The 25802-nt window shown below is 34.4% G+C and overlaps 1 pseudogene; it reads left to right on the forward strand.

The window, feature by feature from the left end:
- Positions 1–23435: 23435 nt before the first annotated feature.
- Positions 23436–24236, forward strand: LOC139073389 (PEST proteolytic signal-containing nuclear protein pseudogene; annotated as a pseudogene).
- Positions 24237–25802: the final 1566 nt, after the last annotated feature.

The following is a 25802-nucleotide window of genomic DNA, read 5'->3' on the forward strand; positions in this document are numbered from 1 at the left end:
GTTTGGATTCTGGACGTGGACCTACACACTACTCATCAAGCCATACTGTGGGGGCATCCCACATAGAAGAACTAGAAGGACTTACAACTAGGATATACAGCTATGTACTGGGGCTTTGCGGAGAGAAAAAAAAAGGGAATATTGGCAACAGATGTTAGCTCAGGGCCAATCTTAAAAAATAAAAAGAATATCTTCCCTATACATATAGTTATAATTTGCTATGGAAAAACTGAGTCTTGTATGTAATCTATATAATTTAAGAAATAGTTTCTGAGTATATTAACATATATATTTATCCCTGATTTTTCAATCACTAAATCAATTTTTTTAATCTTATCTCTACAATAAATTTCAGCCTTTTCCACCAAAAACCTATGGAATACATGTTAGGGTCACTTTTTAAACAGCATGACATTTGTTCTTCAAATTCCACAAGCCTATAGTCTAAATATTTAAAATAGAATGTTATAAGGAATATTGTATAGTCTGCTTTCTAGTATTTCTCTTATGTGTCTTTGGCCCAGAATGTAACTATTTCTGGGCAAAAACAAAGAGTGTTTCTAAAAGCAATAGCAGTAAAAAGTTGGATTTCCTATATAGGATTTCCAAGACAGTTCATAAAGACCAATGAATCAAACTTTTCAACTTAGAATTTGTAAAGAATATTATTAGAAGCTACTACTCCCTACCGTTGCCTTGTCTTAAAAAAATAGAGTCAGAAATAAAGTTTGCTGTTTGAATGTGTACTCAGGGCCTCTTTCATTAACCAGGGTCTTCTAAAGACCGGAAGGATAAAAGTTTTCTAGGATAGATCACACGCATAATAGATGCTATTCAGGTTTGACATAACAGGTTAAAGTGAAAATATGAGAGTTTCTTTCTGTCGGTGGATCTTATATTAAGGCAACTTTATTGTTCCTGGAAATATTTTAATTAAGAAATCTGAATAACCTTCTTAACTCCTTATGAAAGTCATATGACATTGGCAAAGAAAAGAAAATCCTAGGCCAGTTATTATCACTTAGCATTTCCTGAGCTAAATATTTTACAGAAAAGGAAGGTTCTTATCTGTAAGGGAGGGATTTGTCTAGTATGTAAATTCTATGCTATAAATTTCCCACAAGTGCTGACTGGCTAGTCTTTTAACATATAGCTCTTCACCATCTATCAGTAGTGTTCTTAGTTATGTAATATAACCAATCCTCTTGTTGCAATTGAAGTAACTTCAAGTTAAATGACTTGCCCTGGATGAAACATCTACAGACCAAAGAGCTAAAATTAGATTTTAGTACACCTTAGGTAATCATTTTAGAAAGTATTTTCATTTTAAAAGGCTTTTTTTTGTATTTGCTAAAGTGCTAGGCAGATTATAAAATTTTAGACTTCCAACGTAATGGAAGCCAGCGGTTCTTAAACTTGGTTAATCAGCTTTTAATAATATTGAGATAAAATAGTTCATAATATAGATGTCTCTCATTACAAAATACAATTAATTTCACTTTTGAATTTTTTGGTGGTCTGGGTGCTTTATTATAGGGGGGAACAAACAGCTGTGTTCAACACAGTGATATGTAAGTAGTCAGATCAATTTGATTACAGACAGAAGGAAAAGTGTCCTGCTAAGTGGTATTGGAGGGAGTGTCATATGCCCAAACTTTCCTTTGGTGAAAATATTACTTTAATAACTTCCGTTAAAAACAGAGGTAACAATTTTTAGGAATGATAATTCTCCCAGATCTATTTTCTCAGTGTGGAGATTAGAGATGTCAACTTCTGAGCTCTCTTCTCCTCTCTTCTAGCTAATATATATATAATGAGTCAAAGGGGAACTAAACATTGTTATCGGTGATTCAATATTTCCCGAAGAAAGGGAACTCCCTTTCCTGAACAGGAATATAGAGACCAAAGTAAGAAACTACTCTGGTCTAGACTTTGGAATCAAACTGTGGAGAGCATTGAGCCTGCAAAGTAGAATCACATGGACATCCGTGTGCCTCAAAGCTCCAGGAGCCAGCAGCACAGACACTACAGGAATGAGACATCAGAAACAAGATTTATTGTTGTATAGCATCATGAGAAACCTGTCTCAGAGGACCTCAGACTCTCCCCAATCAGATTCGAATCGCTGCTCTGTGGGAGTGAATGGGTAAGCCGACAGAGACAAATGATAAAGGTTTATTCCAATATCCCTGAGACTGTCAGCAGCAATCACCACTCTGTCCTACGGAAACATCTTAACATTTAAAAAATAATAATAACAACAATAATAATGACACATTATTGTTATTATTATTTTTATAAACTATTTGACAGCTTATAATCAGACTCCGAGAGAAGAAGTAAACATAAACTACAATTTCAATAGAAATGTCCTGAGAAATAAAATTGGCTGCCCACATAAAATACAAAAGTCTAGCCTAAAATAAAGTAAATGTCTTCCCATCTCCACTCTTTGCCATTTAAAATTTAGTAAGATAATTAAAATCAGCAGTAGGTAGTATAATGATCAGAACTGACAATGCGCAAAAGTAAACCAATGATGTGGAGAACAAATTTGAAACATTTACCCAGGATTTGGAGGAACAAGGCTATATGGATTTGAAAGTATGAGACAGAAGATAATAGTAAAAATAAACCATGCATTTAAAATGAAGCTGAGAATGTGGAGCATAATTCTCCATGGAATTAATTAAAGGAAACCCACAACTCTATACACATTGACACAATTTTGAAATTGAAATTCTACAAAAATTATCCTATAAGCACTCATACTGAAAAGAATAATTAAGAATAACCAAGTTTTGAACAAAAAATATCAGAAGAAAATGATGCAACTTTTACAGAGGAAAAGTTTCTGACACAAGAAATTTATTTCTACATAAGTTTTCATTTATGAAAGCAAGAGAAATATGTTCTCAGGTATTTTAGTGGTGAGAAACTAGAAAAACAAAATATCCCTTGCAAAAATATTAATCAGAGGTGTTCGCCATATAATACTGAGGTAAATCAAAATAGGAAACCCAAAGGAAAAATTTTGTTATCCAGGAACTTTCAGCAAGAATTAAAATTGGTTAAATAGATAATTATGTAGCTAATTGTAATATAGAATTATAAATGGTTTATTGTAAGAAGAGATACTTATTTTAAAACAGTAATTAGATAAAAAGAACTTGCTTTAAAATTTCAAATTATTTCTTCAAACTTCACATACGGTTAAATGCAGACATTAATTAGAGTTCTAATAAATATCTCTTATATAAAGTATTATAAAAAATATAAAATGTATATACTTTTTATACATATAAATATAATTTTAGGTATATAAAATATATATAAAAAATAAAAAAATATTTATAACCTATTGAATCCCTACTTCAAGCATGATATAGAAGATTCCATCATGGCGGAAATTATTTGTGCATTTTCCAGGAAATCTTCACCACTAAACAATCAGATTGCTAATTTCTACCATAAAAGATTAGTTTTACCTGTTCTTGAACTACGTATAAATGGAATTGTCTATTAGGTATTCTTTTTTGTTTCTGTGAGATTCATGCATGTTATGTCCATTATATTACTTTAACAAAATATTTTGCCCAATCCTCTCTCTGATGAACATTCTATATTTTCCCCCTTTTGGTTACTATAAATAAAGATTATTCCATGTCCTCACCAAATTTTGCTGATTCAGTTTTTCTTTTTTAAATTTTATCCATTCCAACAAAACTGAATTTATATCTCATTGAGGTTTTAATTTACTTCCCCCTAATAACTATTGATGTTGAGCATCTTTTCATGTGCTTATTGGAATTCATATATCTTGTTTTGTGAGTGTCTCTTTTTTTTCCAAAGATTTTATTTTTTTCCTTTTTCTCCCCAAAGCCCCCTGGTACATAGTTGTATATTCTTCGTTGTGGGTCCTTCTAGTTGTGGCATGTGGGATGCTGCCTCAGCGTGGTTTGATGAGCAGTGCCATGTCCGCGCCCAGGATTCGAACCAGCAAAACACTGGGTCACCTGCAGCGGAGCGCGCGAACTTAACCACTCGGCCACGGGGCCAGCCTCTGTGAGTGTCTCTTTATGTATCTTGAGCATTTTTTTATTAAGTTGCTGATATTTTTGTCACTGATCTGTAGAAAAGAAGTCCTTTTTTAGATATACACATTGCAACTATGTTCTTGTACTGCATAGTTTATCATCTCATTTTCTTGATAAGGTCTTTTGTGAAGCAGAAGTTTTTAATTTTGATGAAGTGCAATTGAGCTATTATTTTCTTTTTGTTTTGTAATTTTCTGTTTTTGCCCTAACTAGGAAATCTTTGCTTACCACATGGTCACAAAAATATTGTCAAATATTTTCTTCTAGAAGGTTTATAGTTTTAACTTGTAGATTCAGGTCTTGAGTTAGTTATCAAGGTTACTAATTTTTTCATGTATGTATTCACTTGTTAATGACAATGTTATTGAAAAGACTATGCTTTCCACTTTTGCATTGACCCAGTGCATTTGTTGACAATCAATTGACCAGGCATTTGTAGGTCTGTTCTAGATTATCTTTTTGGTTCCATTCACTATTTGTTAAGGCTTATATCCAACTTATATCAACATACTGTTTTGATTACTGTAGTGTTATAGAAAGTCTTAGAATTAAGCAAGGTCATGTGAGTTCTGTAACTGTATTTGTTATATTTCTACCAAAAGCACTTTGGAATTTGATTGGGATTATCTTGAGCTTGATCTTGGGCTTTGTTATGGCAGACTTAGAGTATTTATACTCTAGGATGTGGTCCTTAATTAGAAATAGCAACTGGTGTCTCATCTGGTGTCCAGGGTATTAACTGGATTTCTTTACTAATTGATCCCAGTTTTCTGCACACAGCTTCTTAGCAATCACACTTCAGTAAACTTCATGTAGATTTGTCTTGTGTGGATGCAGCCCATCCCTCAGTCAAGAACTCTTAGAGGACTCCCAAATAGACTTCTGAGGATTACCTTCTGCACAGCACCTTCTTCATCGTGCTGCTATGTGGATTCTAGCTGCTTTGGCTGACTTGTTTACTGATATCTGTGTCCTCAGCTCAGCTTGACCACTTTGTTCTGGTTGGAGAACATCTTGCTGTTGTAGGGGAGGAAGACATATCCTCTACCCTCTGGGTCCTTCTGGCTGGGCAATGAATTAAATTCTCACACGACAGAATAACAGGAGAAAATCAAACAAAACTTTATAACATGTATACATGGGAGAGACTCAGGAAAACCGAGCAACTTGACAAAATGGTTGAGGCTGTCATCTTAAATATCATCTTCATCTAAGGACAAAGGAGGATGTTGTGCGTAGTAGTCTGGGCCTTCAAAGGGGAGGAAGGCAATTCACATGGAAATAGAAAATTGAATGTTTGGTAAATAGAACTTTGATAAGAGTGGGCTTGGCAAGGATCCTCCCAGTCTACTGGATATGCAGAGTTATCTATGATGATGGCTTGTCCTGGGGACAGGCCTTTATCTTAAATTTCTTTTAGGCAGTTAGGGGGAAGATCAAAGTTTCTTTCAGAGACTTTTGTTCTTAAAAATAGTGAAGCCAAAGAGACACATTTTGGGGTGGCCAGTTCTGATCCCCCACAATATACAAGGTCAGGAAATTGCCTCCAGGCAAAATCTAAGGTAATAATGGGGCTCCTTTCCCATTTTCTCTTTTCTCAGTGATCATAATGTTTCATGCCTGACTGTTACTGTTCACAGTGGGAGGAGTAATGTGATACCAGATACTCCATCAGAGCCAGAGGTAGAAGTCTCTGTATCTATTTTAATTGCATTTTCCTCTGCCATTGCCACCTAATCAAGTTCACTGAATTGTGTCTGTATTGATTGTGGTTAAGGTTTTCACGTCAAGACAGAAGAATGGGATCTTGTGAAAGTAAGTCCAGTGTAGGTCTAGTTGTTTCACAGTGTTGTGCAGGTCTTCTACTTCCATTTTGATCTTCTTCCTAGTTCTCTGTATTACTAAAAGTGAAGTATTGAAGGCTCCATCCATTATTGCAAAACTATTTATCCTTTTGGTTCTGTCCTTTTCATTCTTCATGTATTTCGGTTAGTTATATATGTGTTTAAAATTGTTTTTTCTTCCAGATGGACTGACACTTTCATCATTACAAAATGTCCTTCTTTACCTCTTATAACACTTTTTTTAATCTTAAAAACTTTTCTTTTGTATAGTTATTTCAATTGCCTTTTGGTTACTATTTGATGATATATCTTTTTTCATTCTTTTACTTTTTTACTTTCAATCTATTTGTGTCTTTGAATCTATGCTGTATCTCTTACAGAGAAGATATAGCTGGAACATTTTCCCATTTTTTTTTATTTTTTGAGGAAGATTAGCCCTGAGCTAACATCTGCCACCAATCCTCCCCTTTTTGCTGAGGAAGATTGACCCTGAGTTAACATCGGTGCTCATCTTCCTCTACTTTATATGTGGGATGCCTGCCACAGCATGGCTTGATGAGCAGTGTGTAGGTCCATGCCCAGGATCCGAACTGGTGAACCCTGGGCGGCCAATTGGAGCATGCAAACTTAACTGCTGCACCACTGGGCCAGCCCCTCATTTTTCTTTTTAATTCAGTCTGCCAATCTCTCCTTTTTGAGTATAGTGTTTGATCCTTTTACATTGTGTTATTACTAATAAGGCAGAATTTAAGTTTGATTTTATGCTCTTTGTTTCCTATACATCATATCTTTTTATTTCTCTATTCCTTCATTATTGCTTTCTTTTGTGTTAAGTAGATAGTTTCTAGTATATTATTATGATTTCATTATTGTTTCTCTTTTGTGTGTGTGAGGAAGATTGGCCCTGAGCTAACATCTCTTGCCAATCCTCCTCTTTTTGCTTGAGGAAGATTGTCACTGAGCTAACATCTGTGCCAGTCTTCCTTTACTTTATGTGGGATGCTGCCATAGTATGGCTTGACGAGTGGTGCTAGGTCTGTGTCCAGGATCTGAACCTCTGAACTCCTGGCTGCCAAAGTGGAGTGCACAAACTTAACCATTACAACATCAGGCCAGCCCCTCATTATTGTTTCTTTTGCTATATTTTGTAGGTTTTTTTCCTTAATGACTGCCCTTGGAATATAATTAGCATCTTAAAACAATCTTATTTGGAATAATATCAACTTAATTCTAACAGTATTCAGAAACTTCATACCAACATAGCTCTGATCTTTCCCCACTCCTTTGTGCTATTATTGTCAATCAAATCACCACTTTATATTACAAGCCCATAATCACAGGGTTTTAGTAATTGCTTTTTGCGGTTGTCTTTTAAATCAGATAACAGAGGAAAAGAGTTGCAAACAATAATAATTTATACTGTCTTCTATATTTACCTACATAATTACCTTTACCAGAGCTCTTTATTTCTTCATGTGGATTCCAATTACTATCTAGTACTTCAGGAACTTTTGTAAGGCACGTCTGCTAACAATGAATTCTGTTTTTTTGTTTTTTTTTTAATCTTGGAATGTCTTTATTTTCTCTTTAATTTTTTTTCTTTTGAGGAATATTAGCCCTGAGCTAACATCTGCCACCAATCCTCGTCTTTTTGCTGAGGAAGACTGGCCCTGAGCTAACATCCATGCCCATCTTCCTCCACTTTATATGCAGGACACCTACCACAGCATGGCTTGCCAAGTGATGCCATGTCCGCGCTCAGGATCCGAACTGGCAAACCACAGGCCACCCAAGCAGAACGTGCACACTTAACCACTACACCACTGGGCTGGCCCCTCGGCAGTCTTTTTCATACACCACTTTGAATATGTCACATTACTGCCTTATGGCAGGTTTCTGATAAAACACAAGCTGTTAATTTTATCAATAATTTCTGGAACACGATGGGCTATTTTTCGTCACATCTTCTTTTTCTGTTCCTCAGATTGGATCTCAATGGAACTAACTGTTCACGTTAAATTTTAAGTTAATTGGTTCTTTCTTCTGCCTGCTTAGATCTGCTGTTGAGTGCCTCTGGTGAATTTTTCATTTAAGTTATTGTACTTTGTACTCCAGAGTTTCTATTTGGTTCTATTTCAAAATATCTATTATTATTATTTTTTTTTTTTTGGTGAGGAAGATTGTCCCTGAGCTAAGATCTGTGCCAGTCTTCCTCTATTTTGTATGTGGGTCACCACCACAGCATGGCTTGATGAACAGTGTGCAGGTCCACACCCAGGATCTGAACCTGTGAACCCTGGGACACTAAAGCAGAGCATGTGAACCCAATCACCATGCCACCAGGCCAGCCCCTAAAATATCTATCTTTTAATTGATATTCTCTATTTGGTGAGACATCATTATCATACATTCTTTTAATTTTTAGACATGTTTCTTTAGTTCTTTAAACATATTTGCAATATATAATACAGACAAATACAATTAATGTCTTTGTCTGGTGAGTCCACTGTCCTTAAAGACAGTTTTTAATGACCGCTTTGTTTCTTCTGTATGGGCCACACTTTCCTGTTTATTTACATTGTCTTAATTTTTTCGTTGGAAACTGGACATTCGAAAGGATAGATTGGAGCAACCGTGGAAATCAAATTCCTCTTTCCCCCAGGATTTGTTATTGTTGTGTTTATGTTGTTGTGTTTGCTGCTGTTTGTTTAATAACTGTCTTGGACTAATTATAGAATGTCTCGATTCTCTGTCATGTGCAGCCACTGAAGTCTCTCTTTGATTTGCTTAGTAGTCATGTAATTGAACAGATATTTCCTTAAATGCCTTGAACACATGTCTTCCATCTCTGATAGATGGGTTGTGTGTGTGATTTTAGCATGCCTTCAACCCTCTAGCAGTTTAAAACTCATTCTTATTTTTCACTTCCTGCTTGTGGAGGGAGTCAGAATCCGCCAGAAGGGAGAGGTCAGGGTCTTTTCAGATTTCTCCTAGGTGTATGCACAGCCCTGCATATGTGTGCAGTGATCTATATTCCAAATAATATGTCTTGGCTTTTCAAAGCCCCTTGTGGACATCTTACTCCCCAGATCCTCCCTTTATGTTTTGTGGTCATCTTCCTGTTTCACCTAACTCGTATCACTTTAAGCAGCTGTGATATTAAATAATTGCCACTTACAGTTTTTGAAAAACACCCTGGGTGTAGGGCTTCTACCATTGAATGAGCTCTGAGGCAGGTCAAATTACAAGCCCTGTGAACTGGGCTTTTCAAGGAGCTGACAAACAGCTCATCTCCAGTTTCCTGTGCATAAGGTTTTCGGGACCTATAGACCCCATCTGGCCCTTTCAGTGGCTTCTAGGCCGCTGGTTTTCACAACTGCCATGATTGCAAGGGTGAAGGAGTTCAAGGCTACAGTGAAGGTGAGGAGTGGGAGATGGGAACAGGCAAAACTAACTGCCACAAAGCTTACCTTCTTATCGAGATTCAAGAGCTTTTCTTGAATAAACATCCCTTGGATTGTTGCCTTTGGTTAATTTCCACACTTTTTAAAAGGTGGTTTTGTCCATTCCTTTCTTTTTCTGGTTGCTTTTATAAAGGAATGAATTTTCAAGGGATCTTACCCCACAATTCCAAAAAGAAACGTATCAGATTTTTGAAATTTAGATTAAAATGAACAAATTACTAAAGAAAAAAAAATACTTAGCAAAATTTTCCCTAGATGAATCAAGATACTTCCATAATCCTATATTTATTTAAACAATTGAATTTGCAGTCAGAAATATTCCCATGAAGAAGAAAATGCTAGAAAGAAAATGCTATGGCTTCACTGGTGAGTTATTTCAGACATTCAGCTGAAAAAAAAATAAGAGTTCTAAGTGATGGAATAAATGAAAAGCAATAAGGAAAATTAATAATGAGATATATGAGGAAACCATTTTGGTTTAAAATTGGCTTGGCCTGACCTTGTTTTTCCAGAATGGCCTGACCTGCCCTGTCAAGCATGCATTGTACCACTGCTTTAAACATTTACAGAATCTCAAAGCAAAGAAAGCTGTCTCCAAAGATAGGAATGAATGTCCTCCATCCCATATCAGGATTCCTTTAAAGATAAGCATTCCTTTCTAGAAGCCAGAGTCAGGTTGACCTGCTGTATGTAGCAAATATCTTCGACTGTGGTAAAAACAGGAAAACTATTCCTGTCGTATTTGATGTATGATCCTTGTTCCAAAATGTTATATAACCGTGCTGTGCACCTTGCTTCTCTGGAGTGCTTCCTTCCCTGGTACAAGTTGCTCTCCCAGGCTATAGTCTTCAGAATTGGCTCAGATGTTAAATTCACCTCAGTTTTGATCTGTGGATTGATTATTGGTTATTTGCATCCACACAACCTTAGCCAAAGCCTTTCAGAATAGAAAACCAGGATTACTCACATTGATTTATGAAATTACCATAATCTTATATCAAGACCTAGAAAAGACAACACTGAAAGAGACACTTATAGCCCAATCTCACTCCTGAACATCTATGCAAAAATCCGAAAATATTCCAGGAATGAAAGTTGATGTAAAGTGAAAAGTTCAATAGAGAAAATCAGCACAATAAGAGTTTTTGTTAAAAAATCATATAATCATCTTCATATATGCAATTAAAAAACATTTAATAAAATTCAATATCCATGCAAGTTTAAATAATAACTCATAGAGAATTAGGAATATAAGAGGACCTCGTTATTCTGAATAACTTATTAGAATAATACCTGAAGCAAGCATTATTTTTAGTGGTGGATCTTTGAAAATATTCTTTTCGAGATATGGAACTAGACAAAGTTTCTCTTGATCATTATTAGCATTTTACTAAATGTCACAGCCAATAGATAAGCTTAGAAAAATAAAAATAATGTATATGGATCAACAGAAAAGAATACAATCTGTCATTATTTGGAGATTATATGCCTGTATTTATAGAAAATTGCTAATGAAATATTAAAATTAAAAGCTTGCTAATCAATATAGAATCTATTTGTAATTCTATGGGTCTAGCCACAAAAACCTTAAAATTATACAGCATAAAACTACCATGTACCTAAAAATAAATCTAATACCAGATTTACAAGGTCTCTACATGGAAAAACACAAAATTTTATTGGACTTATCTTAATATATATACATAAATTGCTTTTTATTTATATATAAATATTGATGTGTCATAGACTCTATGTCATAAATATGTCATCTCTACTAGAGTTGATATACAGATTCAGTTCAATCTTAATCAAAATAGAATATATTTTGTGAAATTTGCCAAGCTAGTTCTAAACTTTGTATGGAAATACAAATGTCGAGAATAATCAGGCCGCTTCTAGAGAAGAATAAGAAAAATAGGAGGCTAGTTAACAAGAAATTTTATTTTCTATTATAAATAAGACATTAATGTTTTGGTTCATGGATTGACATGTAGCTCAATGAAATGGAGCAGATGTCTCAAAAACAGACCTACATAATTTGGACACTTGCTATATGACAAATGTTATAGTGCAGAGCCATGGGCCAAGGGCGTTCTTTTCAATATATGGTGCTGGGACAATTAGATATGATACAGGAAAACAAAGAGACTCATTACAAATCAATAAGACAAAGACAAGCAAATATATAACATTTGCAAACATAAGTATTTACAAGAAAAGAACCCAATAAATCTTGTGAAAAAATGTTCAATCCCATTAGTTATTAACAGAATAGAGTTTAAACCACAATGATTTATAATTTTATACAATAAGAGAAAGAAAATTTAAAATTCTGATGAATCCAACTGTTGGCAAGCATGCAGAACAAAAAAATTCTTCTATATTGTTATTCAGAATCTAAATTCAACAACCATATTGGAAAACAGTCTGTCATTATCTAGTAAAAACATGACCCTACGATTTAGCAATTCTACTCCAATTATGTCCATGTCTAAGTTCTCCAGGATACATGGGCGAAAAATGTGCAAAACTACATTATTTGGAAGAGCTCCAAATAGAAATAGTGCAAAGTTCCATCAATATTAAATGGATGTATTGCAGAATAATTATACAATAAGGTATTATACAGTAAGGAAATGAATGAACTACAGTGATATATCCATTAACATCATTGCATTTTACAAACATAGCGTTGAGTAAAAAAAAAAGCTGTCACAAAAGGATGTATACTAGAGGATTCCATTTATATAAAGTTTAAATGCTGGCAAAACTTACATGTATTCTTTAGGAATGCAGTTATCATGCTCTTAAAACTTTAGTAATTATTATCATACAATGCAGCAAAGGAAAGGGTAAGGATGGAGGAGATTGTGGACAAGCAAGGACACAAAGGGCATTTTGGGGTAGCTTCCAATGTTGTGTTTTTGACCAGTCTGGGGTTACATGGAAATCACTTTATAATTATTTGAGAATCTGTACATAGACATTTTATGCATATGTTTTTTCTGTGTATGTTGCATTTCACAAAGTTGTCAAAAATGAAGCAGAAAACTAAAACGCTTGTAAAATTAGCTGACTTGTAATCAAACTATAATAATATGAAAATGTATCTAACATTTCATCGAGAGAAAGCAGTGTAGGTAATAGTAGTTAATTCAGGGGACTTAAAGGATAACAGGAGATATTTTCTATGGAATCAGTTTTATTTCCACTATTTTCTAAATTGGTAGCTGCTCCCTGATTCTGTGTCATCTCCTGCTGTCTTTTTCTGTCAGCACTTTTTATCTAGACATCCTAGCTTGCCCCACCTCACTCAGCTTTTGGCTTCTCATCTTTTTTCACCTGCAGAGTGGCTATTTCAAACTTCATCACTTTCCTCTTTCTAATCAACCTCTGCCATTTTCTTTCTGCTTTTAAGCATTTCCAGTGATCCTTGAAATGCTTTCGTTTGACTTATTTAGCCTTTTCACTTATTGTTCTCATTTTGTTTTCTTTTCGATTCTAAATACTTAAAGTGTATATTCTTTTCTTGTTATTTCCCTTACTTTTTCCCTGTGCTCACTCTAAACTGGTTTTCACTGAGGCCACACATGTCACATGTCCAGTGACCTCTTCAAAATCGTCTCCAATACCCTCTTCTTAACTGCCTTAATGTTCGTGCTGCAAACAGCACAACGAGTCATTCTTCCCAACTATTAGTCTTTCTCCCCAGATTCAGTATTTACTCATTGTCCTTTCTGACATATTTTTATATAGCTCTTCCTGTGTACTATCTAATTAAAATGAGAAATTCCCCAGAGCTCCATCTTAAAACCTCAGGTCTCCTCACTATATACTTTCTCCCTCATTTAGTTAACCTACCTTTGGATTTTATCAATTGTGCAGGATTGAGCTACTTATTTCCTTTTCTCCACTAAATTTGTAGAAAACATATCTTTGTACACTTGCAAAAAATTTGAAAGATATTTTGCATTTTATACTGTATTTGCTTCTTTTATATGCCATACACAAGCTGTAACAGAATTTTTCCCTTCTTATTTTACCACAGTACTCCCTTATTACAGCCTGATTAAACAATGAAATGGCTTAAGCAAGGTTGGATCAGTCAAGGTTTAGGCTAAACTTCTTAAATTAGCCAAGGCAGGGTACAATGTACTGCGGGAGCAAACAACTTCCAAATCTCGGTGGCTTATAATAACAAAGGTCTATTTCTTGCCTCCACGCTACGTATCCAGTATGTATTGGCTTAGACATTGCTCCGTGTTGTCTTTGATCCAGAAAGTAATTTGAGAGATAAACCTCTATCTGGAACATTGATGTTCTTGTGATGCAGAAAAAGTGATACAATAAGCTGGCTCTTAAAGCATCTTTCCTGAATGTGTTTCACCCCCATTCTCTTTTCATTGGCCAGAGCAAGTCACATTGACTTCAATGGACCAAAGAATTACAATCCAAACTAATGTAGTGAAGTAATCTAAAATGAAAAGATCTTAGAGAAAAGAAGACTTTCTTACATAACAGTTCCAAATTAAGCAACCCATGCATGTGGGACGGCTCTGTAACCCACGGTTAATCAGGGCTCTGAGCTGATTCCATTTCGTTGTCTAACCAAAGCGTTGTCATCATCTGCATAATTGAAACTAATCACTAAGTCCAGTTTCTAGTCAGTGGAAGGTGGAAAGTGGGCTTGAAGGAAAACATTCTTAAGACCCAGTCCTGGAAGTGGTTTGAATCATTTCTGTTCCTATTTCATTGGTATGACGTTCATCACAAAATTTTTTTATAAAATATCATTGGGATTTTGATTGAGATTGCATTAAAACTGTACATAAAATTTTCATGTACAGTTTCATGGAGAAAATTTTCATGGAGATCTCTCTCCATTTACGTATATTTGTTTTCAATAGCGCTCAAGAAAGTTGGGCCACACCTAACTCCCAAGCCACTTCGCTGGCTTGGAAGAAAGAGAGAACAAATTTTTAGGACGTTAACATCTCCAGCTTAGTGATTCAGTGATAAAATCAGGCAAAATTAAAAAGAAAGCTGTATTTCACTGAAATGTGCAATTTCATGACCTATAGTTTCTTACATTGTTTTCAACATTATATAAAAAGAAACTTGTTTTAAAGTATACAAAACATTAAGATATTATATCCAACTAATAATTGATGTCTCTAGATGTTCCTCTCATTAAATATAATAAATTATTCAGGATCTTCACTACATCTTCACTAATTACTTTTAAAAAACACATTTGCTTATCTTTCTTAGTAAAAATGATAAAATATTTTAAAAATATATTTAATTATATTCAATATTTTCCAAATTTTGTACTTTGTTTTAATATTTGGATAGTAAAAATACATTTATAATAAAGAGGTATGAATGTCACTAAACCTGAATATTGAATGTGACTACCTCATTGACTTTTTTCCCTGTTTTTTCTTTCTCGACAATAAACAACTTCAAAGTTCTATGCAGCTATGACAACTAAAAATTCTGTTTTTCCTGTTCCTATGTTTGCTAATTCCCTCACTGGTACCGTAATTTTTTAAAATCTTGCACTTTATATTTTATACGCTCACTTCCTGTACACTTGGAACAGCTGCTCCTTCTAGAGTCCCGATGCTCTCATCTTCTAAGGCTTTAAATCTACTCTCTCAAGTTCTCTTTTTAGTCTTTAAAAATATCAATATTAATATTAAAACATGTTTATTTTTTTTATTCTTTGAGCCTGTGAAAACAAAGCCTTTGGCATCTTATTTAAGTAAGTTTATCATTCCACCTAAACCTACAAATCTGGGAATTGTGGGTTTTATTTCTAAATTGCCACATAAATTCACAGTATAAACTATTAAGTTTTTAACTTAGTACTATCACTAAAAAGAGAAAGTATAACAAACAATAAAATGAAACCACGTATTCTTCCACTACATCATTTTGCATATGGGGGACAAATGTCTCGCAAAGTTAATGCTTGGATCCTCCCCTTGGTGTTTTTATTGCCTGTTGTCATGGCCACTTTCCTGAGAATGCTGTGTTGCTTACGTCATACAACCATTGGTTAGAGCACAAATCAGCGTAAACACATTTAGATTGTATCATAAAAGCACTTAGTAACACATTAATTCCAAAAGCTACTCCTCTAACTGTAGCTTGGTAAAAGATGAAAATGGCAGAGAATATTATCTAAAGCCTTTTGTCCCTGCCATACTCATTTACCCTGAAAACAAATTGCAAAGTGATGACATTAAGGCAGCTTTTCTATATTTGACAAGAAATAAAAGGTCCATTGAAAGTAATGAACCTTTGTGTTTTTCTACTCTAATTGCCATGAGTGTGTGGAATTATTCTGAAAGGGAACATGATTTAATAAAGGTTTACATGCAGCTGAGGAGGAATAATGAAAGTCGTCGAGAAATGTTGGAGCGGTTCTTATGGTGGATATTTTGGGGAGTACTTTCATTATGTAAATCAATATAAATACAGTGGTCGCTCTGTGGAAGCAGCTAAATTCTAGAAAGATCAGAATCTTAGATACTGCCTTCCATGCAAAAAATAATTAATTTCAGGAGTAATTAATAAGCATCCACTTTTTGCTGACCTCTAGAGAAGGCTAAAGCAAAGGATAGAATGGAAATTAAAATAAAGAGAAATCTAAGCTACACTATTTTCTTCTATCTTCCATTTTTTTTTGTCAGATATATGAGAAAGCCTAAATTATAGAAATACATTAAACATTGAATGTTAGTATAATATATGCAGGAAGTAAATTATAAGTAACTATTTTTTTTTCTCCTCAGTTCTCTTTAGGTGGATTTTTCTGGAGATGAAGATCTTAATTGGATCTCAGTAATTCTGAAAACAAGCTAGTAACAAAGCATCATATTATTGTGTTCATCTTTTGTGTGGTGCCATCTTCTCTCCTATTCTCTTTGTCTTGGGACTGATAATTTTAGTCTTTTCCTATCATTTTCCTAGTCCAGTCTTCTAGGTAGACACGAGCATCATTTATTTCTCTTTTTAGCTTTGTCTTCTCTCTCAGTCTATGTCTTTGCCAGTTTCTGTATATCTTCACTTGGTTAAAGGAAAGTCATGCAAAGTCAAAGAAAATTATGTGCAACCTCAAGAAAATTATGTATCACAGAACATCTGATTGACAAAATAGTTCTGTAAGGGTGAAACACGACAGGGGTTAGGCGGACATTAGTGCAGCGGGAAGCTGAGGAGGCTGTCAGATGATTGTAGGTGTCACACAATGGACCACATAATTTAACAATGGAAAATAACTTAGCAATCGGAAGGCAATGAAGGATTCTAAGCAGCTGTAATCTTGTTTGTGTTTAGAATATTAGTGCAGCAGCTGGTATCAAGAATCAGAGAGAATGGACAGAAGCCAAAAGACCGTTTAGAAAAGTTTATGGGAATCAAGAGAAGGGATTATGGAGACTTGAACAGTAGCTGCTGTCAGGATAGGGGAGAAAGAAATTTGATAAGATGTGTGAGCTGCGTAACTGGAAATTTTAATGGAAGTTGGTAATTGACTACATAAGAAATGAATGACAGAGAAAATCGATTAGTTTAAACCAGAAGTCGGCAAACTTTTTCTGTTGAGGGCCATAGTTTACAACGCATGGTTTAAGCCATTGATTGAATTATGGTGACAATACCTGTTTTCTTCTAGGCATTTTATGGCTTCAGGTCTTATGTTCACAAGGAAAGCCAAAATTATAAGAGAATAGATGGCAATTCAACCCATTACATGAAGAATTTTTTGAGAAGTGGGGAAAAAATACCAGAAAAGGCAATGCATAAAAGGACAATACTTGATATTCTTAAAAACCTCATTTTAATTGACACTTAATTAAAGTCCTTTTTAGAGTATTCAAAATTACGTCATTCAGAAAAGGATCAAATAAGAATACATGCTGTAACTATTTCAATCATAGAAGCCCCTTTAAGTTTTATATATTATGAAATTAGTATCAACCGAAGGTTCATTTCTTTGTTTCTATTCCACTTTTGGTACTTTGGTCATGGTGTCAAGACTACTAACTTCTACATATCATCCTTTTTGGTGTTTTTTAGTGCCTGGTAAACACGTTTGGTCTCCCAAGCAACTTGTTTGTGATTTCTAAAATAGTTGATGATTTTTGACATCAGTCACACTGAATATTCATGTTAGGTTTGTTTTGTTTCAGTCTAATAATTTTTAATCAATTTAATTTTTATATCAGTAAAATACTTACAGAGTTCAAAACATAAACATATGTTCCACACCAACTATGTGGAAGATTACATCTTCTGAAGTGTCTTCCCGCTGAAAAGCAACTAAATTTTGAAAAAATATATACTCTTGTTTTATTTCTTATGTTTTTATTCCTAGACTTGCAGGAAACCAAAGACTACTCTGGGCCTCCCTACTGCTATGATATGACTTAACCTGGAAATCCACAGCTGTGATCAGTGAACAGCGAGAAAACGGTAAAGATGTCCTTTGGGCAAAGACAATGCCAGCACTGCGTCAGGAGGCTATGGCTTAGGACTTTGGCATGGTGGGGAAATTGAACTTGATAGTCTTTCACTAACTGAGATTTAGAGGGTAGGGAGCCAAATCAAACATTTAAAGAAGTGGGAAGTGTTCCCTATGTGTATCCTCTGAATTCACACAGAACAATTTAAATAATAACGAATAAAATTAATATTGGAGTGCAAAGGTACCTTTGTTTTTTTAAATGCTACTAAGATTTCTGTGAGAAAAATACGTACTGGATTATAGGTCCTATTTATAGGCAATTCTCATCTCAGTAACTTCTCCTAGATTTCTAATTTTTAAAGTTTTTCTTTCTGTTCTGGAAGGGAAATATGGAGATACGCATCTTCTTTTGAGTGAATAAAACAATTTCAGCGATCATCTTCTTTTTTCTGTTAGTTCCAAATAGCAAAGTGCTTACTAAATGGAATGTTGAGTACCATTAAATGCCTGATCTTCTCTTCGAGGGTTTTAGTTGTTCTGCATTTAACATGTCAGACTGGAAACTAGCCACTGCACAGGATCAGCTCTCTGGTTCTTCCTGTCACACTTTGAAACTGTTATTCTGTTTGTCGTTGTACTCAACCAAGTAAGATAAATTGAAAATACACTGAAAATACACAATTTTAGACATTAACCATTTGATTGACTTGAATTTCTTGATTGAAATGATTTAACCACTTATTTTCATGAAAGAAGAGTTTGGCAATCCTCACCCTAACTTTGATAGGACTTTTGTTTTAAATATGAACTGACAAACTGGTTTGTAGTTTAAAATGTTCTTGGATTTTTGTGTGTCCGAGACTGTAACAGTGTCATGTTATAAGATTCACACTTTGTACTTTTTAATCAGTTATTTTTCATAAAATGCCAATTTCTATACTGTCTGTTCTGTTTGACCAAAGTCATCCTTCTATATAAGCTACAATATAAACATATATTTCTAGCCATCCAGTTCAAATTTTCTTTACTAACTTGTCATATTTTTTACTACAAGTATACTAGATTAAAAAATTGTCATGCAATAATGTTGCCAGATTCCTTAGTTAGATGATTTAAAACTAATCATGACCTCTTTATGACAAAATTCATCTCATAATCATTTCTAAACCTGTTGAATCCATTTTATAATGCCCAATCAATAGACATTTAATGAATGAATGGATAAATATATAAATGATTTCATGGAAGGCCTCAGAATATTGAATTAATTTTACTAACACATGCTCATTTAAATCGATCATCTTGCCATTGATACTAAATAGAAGCTCGGTAAATATAGATCTCAATGGCTAATTTGAGAAGAATCTTACACTATATACATATATGCTAATTTTTGTTTCACATTTTATTATTTAAAATACTCACAAATTGAACAAGACTAACTTCATTTTATTTTATTTTTTAATAGAACCTTTGTAATGACAGATGAAAGGAATGATATGTCATGTATATACTGATTGCAAAAATACATTAATAAAGATATTATAGTTTTCGTGTGCTAGGTAGACATGTATTTATTTATTCTACAGACATTTATTGAGTACTTCATATGTGTCAGGCTATTAGCTAGGTATTGAATATAAAAATGATTTAAAAATCATGTGGAGAAGTCTAGAAGGAATCAAGCAGATCGTCAGATTTGGAGAATCTAGGTAGGGATGCTAGGAAATCTAGAAAGGGAAAAGATCATTCATTTTAAGGAAACATTTCAATCTTGCTGAATTTGAGGTGCTGTGGATCATTTAGGTGAATCATATAGCTTCATGGTTAGGAGCTGTGATGATTAGTTTATATGTCTGCTTGGCTAGGCTGCATTCTCCGGTTATTTGATCAAACACCTAAGGTAGGTATTGCTGTGAAGATATTTTGTAGATGTGATTAAATCCATAATCAGTTAACTTTAAATAAGGGAGATTATTGAACGCAATCTGAGTGGGCCTGATTCAATCACTTGAAATGCCTTAAGAGTACAGCTGGGCTTATCTGAAGTTAAAGTCCCCCTGTGGACAGCAGCTTCAGCTCATGCCCGGGAACTATAGCCTGTGCTTCCCGACAGCCTGCCCTACAGATTTCACATTTGCCTAGCCAGCTCTCACAGTTGTACAAGCAATAAATCTCTTATATATCACTTACTGGTTCTATTTCCCTAGTTGAACTTTGACTGATACAGGGACTTTAGAATCAGAATGCCTGATTCAAATCCATATTTCACCACACATTAGCTAATTACAAACGAACTAATTAAACTCTCCAAGACTATTTCCTCATCTGTTAAGTTGTAATACTAACAGTATCTACTTCTAAGGTTGTTGTGAAGATTGAGATAATCTACATCAAAGTTCATTGTATAATACAGTGCTTAGCACAAAGTTTGTACTTGATCAATGTTAGCTGTTATTTTATTAAAATGTTGTTACTTCAAATGAGATCTATGAAGGATAGTTGGACAAATGCTTCAAGCTCAGGAGAGATATCCAGGATATAGTTAAATTTAGGGGTCCTCATCAAATAAATGCAAGTTGACCCTATAATTTGCATGAAGTCATCCAAGAATCTCTTGGAAAACGTATAGGTGATAACCAACAGTGAACACAGAAGATTAATACGTATATCTATTAACTTTCCATGGAGGTCTAAGCTCTTACAATCTTTCCTGATAAACGTTTTTCAGTTTCTTAGTTGAAATTGTAGACAACATGATTATCATATTGTAAATAATAGAAAACTTTGGAATATAATGTAGTTAGCAGAAATGTTGCAATGTTCTGCAGATATAATAGATATTGCCCAATAGCTATTCAGATTCCTCGGGCTTTCCTTATGCTCCACCCAACTTCCAACTGCCGCTGTCTGCATCTTTGCCTCATTGATTTGTTTTTCAAAATATGTGAAGTTACTCTGCTCATTTGCTCCTGAGAGTCTGGAAGTGTTATGGAATTAATATTCACTTCCTCACCTCAGCAGCATCACCCAATGACTCTCTAGAGTTACTATATTAATCTCCAGCTCCCTTACCCTTAGTTAGGGATAATTCTAAATTGTGTATTTTGAAGTGTTTCCCAGAGTTTCACCATGGAGTTAAGCTCCATTCAACTACTGTGGTACCCTGCTTTGTACTATACACTTTAGTATAGACTGAATTTCCTTGTCTGTTTCTCATCTCTCTCCCCTACTAGTGTCCTTCGCACATTTAAATAATCTATGTGTCATTGGATACATTTGCCCCAGGGTCACTTTCTGCAGGAACAAATGCTAAGACAGGGCACTCAAAATTTAACTGAACCGAGAGGTCAAAAGCCTTTATTGTTCTAACTTTTGGATGATTTAGAAAAAAACTTTACAAATGTGGGCATACCCTCTTGCCATTTCATAACTAAGCAATAACCTTGTAAGTCATTTTGTGTAATGAGAGAATAAGTTAAAATGTTTGATTCTGGTGTTCCTATATCTGATTTAAGAGAGTGGCTGAGGTCCTCCACTTACATACCCTTAGGTTCTCTTACCCTGTGACTGCACCTGTGTTTCCTAAACTTCCACTGTCATTCACTGTGGAGAGCATCCTTACTCTCAACGGAGACAGAAGAGAAGATTCCACAAAGTATTGGAGGCAATCTGAGGTTTGAGGAAAGATGGAAAAGTCAGAGAGTCAAATATGTTATGAAGAAACCCAAGCACTTATTAGCATGATTGATAAACTGTCACTTTGGAAATTAAGTTGAAGGTAATTGCCTCCATTATTTTTCAAGATAGAAACCAAATTTAAATAAGTCAAATTTAACAAATTTTGAGTTACCAGTAAAAGAAGCTAAAAAATCGATATGAAATATTTTCCCAGGAAAAGGCATTAGACTTTAATGATTGCACACTGGGTGATGGAAAGCATTTAAATTTACCTAAGAAAAATGTTTTTTAATGACTTCATTTATTCTTTTTTTTATAGCCTTGTGAAATTGTCATGTAAAAATCTCAGAAATACTCCCGGGTGTGATATTGAGAGGCAATTTCACCACCTATTATAGAACTTCGCAGTGTAATATAACCTGTTGTGCCTCACTGCTTAATCACATAATGGCATTCAGAAATTGTTCATACTGCCTGGCAAAAATGTCTTGCCATATGCTATTATAGCCACATGTATTTTTATTGTGATTTTTATGACATCAGAAAACATATCAAAACACTCAGGAAAAATCTTAAGTGAGTAGCCATAACAGAATTATCCAGAAGAGCAAGAACTTTATGAACAAAGAGTATATCTAATAACAATTATTTTTTCATAAGGCATTGCTGTTATAAAATATGCATATTTTTAAGCTCTTCTAAAACTGTGTTTACAGAAGCATTGTCACTAAAGCAAGGCCAATGAGACTACTTAGTGTCATATTATTGTATATTTTCACACAGAGGAATAAATTAATAACTTTTTTTGTATTCTAGATATAATAGGCAATGACATATTATATCCTCTTATAGAAGCTGTAAACTATGAGAGAATACTTCCAGTATTCTATTTTCTATATTTACAATATTCCAATTCTAAAAATTTGTCTATTTTTATATGTTATGTACACTCACATTCTTATTAACTATAAAATGAAATTGCAAACAAATTCTAAAATGTTTAAATGATAAAACAAAAGCCTGCTGTATAGTAATAAAAAGTGTTTCATGATTTCATTCATGGGAATAACATGGATTTAGAGAGGTGAATACATCAAAAATATGTTGCATTAATTGTCAACCATTTGTATTTTAGATTAAAAACAGGAGTAGAAATTACTTTTAGGAAAAATACTTCAGAAAAAGTATTTTTTAACAAAAAATAGTCCAAACAGTGTTTGAGGATGCTATCCTGCTTTAAGACTGATTGCACAGTGGGATGGCTTTTGGGACACTAAGTAAAGTTGTCAAGTGGGTGACACTTGTCTTTGACTCTTTTCTATCTCTTGTACCAGAACGTTTCATCTCTGCAACACATTAACCGTGGAAGTCACATTCCCGAAGAAATTTCTCTCATCTAGTTTCCAAAAATCTCACTAAGTTAGAAAATCACCTTTCACAAATTTAATCTTAAGTACTTATCTTTCACAGAGACACCTGCATTTTCAAGGACAGAGTGGAATTTATTAAAAAGCCCTCAAAATACCAGAGATTACTGCAGAAGGACTAATCAGGAGAACTAGGTAGAAGTTATGTGAATGCACATTTTTATTCAATATGAAGTAAGAAATTTTAAAAACCAAAACTCTCTAGCAAAATGTCATTGGAAGTATTCAGGCTAAGTCAGAATAGTTAGAACCAGAAACAATAAAGGTAGTTCAGAGTTGCTTCTAAATGTGACTAACTTTACTTAGTCAAAATCTCAACTTTTCAGTGTTTTTGTTTCTTCATCTGAAATATGAAGAAAACTGAGACATTTCCAGTTTTAACATTCTAAATGTAGTGCGCTTTCATTTTATAAAAATATCAGAATTTAGAGGCCGCGGCGGGGAAAATGGCGGACGGGAAGGCGGGAGAGGAGAAGCCTGAGAAGCCGCAGCGAGCTGGAGCCGCCGGAGAAGCCTAAAGAAACCGTTCCAACTCTTGCTCCAAAAACCCTTTCCGTAGCAGCAGCTTTTAATGAAGATGAAGATAGTGAACCAGAGGAAATGCCTCCAGAAGCAAAAATGAGGATGAAGAATATTGGAAGGGATACACCAACATCAGCAGGACCAAACTCCTTCAATAAAGGAAAGCATGGGTTTTCTGATAACCAGAAGCTATGGGAGCGAAACATAAAATCCCATCTTGGAAATGTCCATGACCAAGACAATTAAATGATGTGTTCGGAAATTGGGGTGTGGGGTGGGTGTAAAGTTAAAAGGAACAGTTTCCTTTTTTAAAGAATGGTATAAGACTATCTTTGGAGCCGCCCTTTTTTTTTTAAGATTGAGTGGTACACTAATAAATGAGAGTTTGAAATTAGAGGTAATTTATGTTTTATATACAGATTTCAAGACATTTGCTAATTTTGTAGTTTCATGTGATTAGTTTCCAAAGGTTACAGATAATAAATCAGAAATGGTACCTTTCTAAGAATTGCATATTTTTTTAGACACAGCTATTAGCACATTAAGAGAGAAGCAAAAAGTTACTATTTCAACTGCAAGCAATTACTAACTTAACTCCCTTTTTACCCAAACTGTCTGGCTCCCAGGAACAGCCTTATAGAGAGGAGGGAGTATTGTGTTGGGAGAAAAATGTTACTGGACTGTTGACTGAAAGTAAATTCGATAAAATACAGCTTTTTTCCTAATGGGCGTTGGTTTTGTTTCAAGTCATCGTAAACCAGGTATTGCACTGCTCTCAGTGGACACAGATGCTTAGCTCTTTAAAGAACATTTTAAAGTTTTATGTAAACTGTTGAGTATTTGAAATAGCCCACTTCACCTTAATGAGTCTTGTCTACCTTCATTAGTCTTCAAAGAACAACCATTTGCTACCAAAGTAAATCAGTATTTTGAATGTGCTTCTCTTGGTTTTTGTTATTAGCTAGTTCCTGTAAGCATTTCCACCAGAACTTGAGGCACACCATAAGGAAGCTGTTTCTTTTAAAATACAAACCACCACTGAAAATTTAAATGTACATAGTACTTAAATATTTGGCTGTTTTTATTTTTTAAAAGGTATGAACACCAAAAAAAAAAAAGCGCAACATTGTATCAAGATGGAAAAGAGAAAGATGCACTTTCTGTAACTTTGTCAGAGCCTTTAAGTTACTAGTGAAATCCGATTTGGTTTGAACTTAACTACAGGAATTCTTATTTAATACAGTAACATGGTTTATTTTAATTGAATACATCTTGATCAGTGGCCTCTCAAAGCACATTTTAGGTACTGAAAATAAAAGGAAAGAAAATGCATCTTTAAGCATATTTCATGGAATCTTTGATCACATATACTTTGTTAGATCTATGTGTTGTAGGGTTGTGGTTTTTTAATTTTTGTATTGTATATGCATTTTTTTTAATGTGACAGTTAAACACATCTTTAAAAGTACAGTCACAGATAAAAGAAACATACAGTATGATGATTTCCTTGAAAATTCCTACAATGTTAAGTTTAGAGGCAGCTTCAGACTATTTTTTGGTGGTAACTACTTGCTGAGCTCTTTAGTAGGTAATAACTGCAGAGAAGCAGCCTGTATATAGTCCTAACACTTTGTTCACGTGCATTTAAGTTTAGAGTAAGCCCCAAGTAAAACAATGGAAATGTACATAGAACTATTAGTTCTTACTTACATGATTTAATTCTATCAAGATACTTGAATTTAACTTGCTTTAAGGTAGGCAAACTTTCCATTTTTGTCCATTTTAATGTTTATGTTAAAAATAACATCCCTCTCCTACATATTCTTTTCTTGACTCAAATGAAATATTAACCTACAGTCAAGATGGGAGAGAGAAATGACTGAGATGAATGTCTTTACTAAAATACCAATAAATTTGTCAAACCCAAAAAAAAAAAAAAAAAAAAATATCAGAATTTAAACTAAAGGGGTTTATGTAGACCTGGGCTCAGTAGCCATTATTTCTTCTTCTGAGGAGACTGATGGGGGTCTTGGTTTCCGCTTGGTGTTCTCATGCTTGTTTCTCTGGACTCTTAGCAATGACACATGGATGAACATGCTGTTTCCATTTGACATACTTACTGGGCGAAGGCAAACATTTTATTAGCAACTGTCTACCATGGCCTGGATATATCCCGTAAATGATTTTAAGGAGGGCCTTTCTGTGGCACACTTTCTGAAATTGCTCCCATTGAATGCTTGCTCTCCAGTAATGGCATTCCTGCTTAAAAGCATGTTCTTTCAGCCTTTTAA

Source organism: Equus przewalskii, chromosome 9 (genome assembly GCF_037783145.1).
Source record: "Equus przewalskii isolate Varuska chromosome 9, EquPr2, whole genome shotgun sequence".
Classification (NCBI taxonomy): Eukaryota; Metazoa; Chordata; class Mammalia; order Perissodactyla; family Equidae; genus Equus; species Equus przewalskii.